Below are 3,200 nucleotides of genomic sequence, written 5' to 3' on the forward strand. Positions count from 1 at the left end.
TAACACCATACACAAAAATAAACTCAAAATGGATTAAAGATCTAAATGTAAGACCAGAAACTATAAAACTCCTAGAGGAGAACATAGACAAACACTCTCCGACATAAATCACAGCAAGATCCTCTATGACCCACATCCCAGAATATTGGAAATAAAAGCAAAAATAAACAAATGGGACCTAATGAAACTTAAAAGCTTTTGCACAACAAAGGAAACTATAAGTAAGGTGAAAAGACAGCCCTCAGATTGGGAGAAAATAATAGCAAACGAAGCAACAGACAAAGGATTAATCTCAAAAATATACAAGCAACACCTGAAGCTCAATTCCAGAAAAATGAATGACCCAATCAAAAAATGGGCCAAAGAACTAAACAGACATTGCTCAAAGGAGACATACAGATGGCTAACAAACACATGAAAAGATGCTCAGCATCACTCATTATCAGAGAAATGCACATCAAAACCACAATGAGGTACCATTACACGCCAGTCAGGATGGCTGCTATCCAAAAGTCTACAAGCAATAAATGCTGGAGAGGGTGTGGAGAAAAGGGAACCCTCTTACACTGTTGGTGGGAATGCAAACTAGTACAGCCACTATGGAGAACAGTGTGGAGATTTCTTAAAAAACTGGAAATAGAACTGCCATATGACCCAGCAGTACCACTTCTGGGCATACACACTAAGGAAACCAGATCTTAAAGAGACACGTGCACCCCAATGTTCATCGCAGCACTGCTTATAATAGCCAGGACATGGAAGCAACCTAGATTCCCATCAACAGACGAATGGTTGAGGAAGCTGTGGTACATATACACCATGGAATATTACTCAGCCGTTAAAAAGAATGCATTTGAATCAGTTCTAATGAGATGGATGAAACTGGAGCCCATTATACAGAGTGAAGTAAGCCAGAAAGATAAAGAACATTACAGCATACTAACACATATATGTGGAATTTAGAAAGATGGCAATGATAACCTTATATGCAAAACAGAAAAAGAGACACAGAAATACAGAACAGACTTGTGGACTCTGTGGGAGAAGGCGAGGGTGGGATATTTCGAAAGAACAGCATGTATATTATCTATAGTGAAACAGATCACCAGCCCAGGTGGGATGCATGAGACAAGTGCTCAGGCCTGGTGCACTGGGAAGACCCAGAGGAATCGGGTGGAGAGGGAGGTGGGAGGGGGGATTGGGATGGGGAATACATGTAACTCCATGGCTGATTCATGTCAATGTATGACAAAACCCACTGAAATGTTGTGAAGTAATTAGCCTCCAACTAATACAAATAAATGAAAAAAAAAATGTTCACCCTTAATTGGAATAAAATTAACTAATGGAAAAAGAGGACTGGCTTTATTTAACAAAAATGTCATCCTGTCCCCTAACCATAACCTTTCTGAAATACTACATCAATTATATAAAGAATTTAATATTTCAGTGCTTTTGTTCAGAATTACTCATAAACAATCATGACCATTGAGATAGTACAGGCATGCAATTATTTGATACAATTTGTTAAGATAGCATCATGCTCTGTAGTTTTTAACGGGCACTGTAGGTGGCCCTTGGGTAGGAACCACTATTTCATGCATGATAACTAGTACAGAGTGTGACATTCACCATTAGTCTAGTCAATCTTTATATGTGTTAGGTAGTGTTTATACACACACACACACACACACATATACATATATAAAGTTGTTTGATTCTAAGCACAGCTCTGGTTGTCAGGATTGATATTTTCCAGATCCAATGCAAGAAAACAAACAAAAACAACAAACAAAGAACCCTCGACAATTAGAGATGTAACAAAATGGATAAAATTTCACTTTTCAGAGTACCCCTCAGCAGTAATACTCCTTTTTGGACTCCCTGGGAGTATGCTTGATTAAAGAAATGCTAGTCATCAAATTTCCTTCAAAGGTTGGGCCTTATTATATTTAAGATTCTTGTCTGTCAGTATACAGATTTGAGCCCACAGCTGAATTCCTCAAAAAGATAGTGAAGAGGAAGATAGTGGAGAGGAATATAGTGGAGGGGTGCAGGGACTGAGTGCTACATAATGAAAAAGTAGAAGCAGTGCTCCCAGTTAGGAAGGATGAGTGCAGAGACTGTAGAGAAAGGCAGTCAAATAGCAACACACTCTTTTTCTCTCCTATGAGTTCTTCAGTAAAATCTCCATCTCTCCTCAATACTTTTATAATAAATTCATTCTTTCTGTAGAATATGATGAAGTGCTGACTGTTTCAGACATCCAACCCGAATTTTCAGACACTTCCAGCACCTAGATATTAAATAAAATTTTCAGTCATTTGGACAATGGGTGGTGTTGGAAATGAGCTTATTTATTATGCAATTATATACTGAGTGTCTTCTAAATGGCAAGCAGAAGGGATATAGCCATGAACCAGATTCTCAAGGACTCTACTTGTGGAAAATCAGCCTGTAGTAGGAGAGCCAAAAAATGTGGTACAGACACAATAAAGCTTGTGATAAGTACCTAGAAGGGGGAAAAATTTATATGACAGATAACAACATATAACTGGGGGGACTTTCAATAAGATGGTTAGAGAAGGTCTATCTGAGGTGTGATATTGAAAGTGAGATCTTAAAAAGAGAAGACCAACCTTGGTTAAAAAGGAGTAAGAGAATTCCAGGTGTAGCAAAATATATTGAGGCAAGAAAGAGACTTGTGTGTTCGAGAAATTGTCAGAGGACCACTGTGACTGGAAAAGTGGTAAAGTGGAAAGAGACGAGACAAAAATAGTATTTAAAATAGATAAAATTCCTAGTTTAACATTTGTGTTATTCTCTTTGGGCTGCTATATAAAAATACTGAGTGGCTTGTAAACAACAGACATTTAGTTCCCACAGTTCTGGAGGCTAATAAGTCTGAGATCAAGGTGGTGGCAGATTCTGTCTGGTGAGGTCCTGCTTCCTGGTTCATACACAGTTGTTTCCTCACTGTTGTCTTCACATGGCATAAAGTGGGAATGAGCTCTCTGGGTCTCTTTTGTAAGGGCACTAATCTCTTTCAAGAGGGCTTCACCTAGTCACCTCTGAAAGGCCTCATATCTGAATACTATTATGTATGGGGCTAAATTTCAACATAAACATTTCATCTATAGTAACATTCTACTTTTATATCTCACAATGATGATAAGATGATAATATTATTTATATTGGAC

Source organism: Odocoileus virginianus, unplaced genomic scaffold (assembly GCF_023699985.2).
Source record: "Odocoileus virginianus isolate 20LAN1187 ecotype Illinois unplaced genomic scaffold, Ovbor_1.2 Unplaced_Scaffold_9, whole genome shotgun sequence".
NCBI classification, from domain to species: Eukaryota; Metazoa; Chordata; class Mammalia; order Artiodactyla; family Cervidae; genus Odocoileus; species Odocoileus virginianus.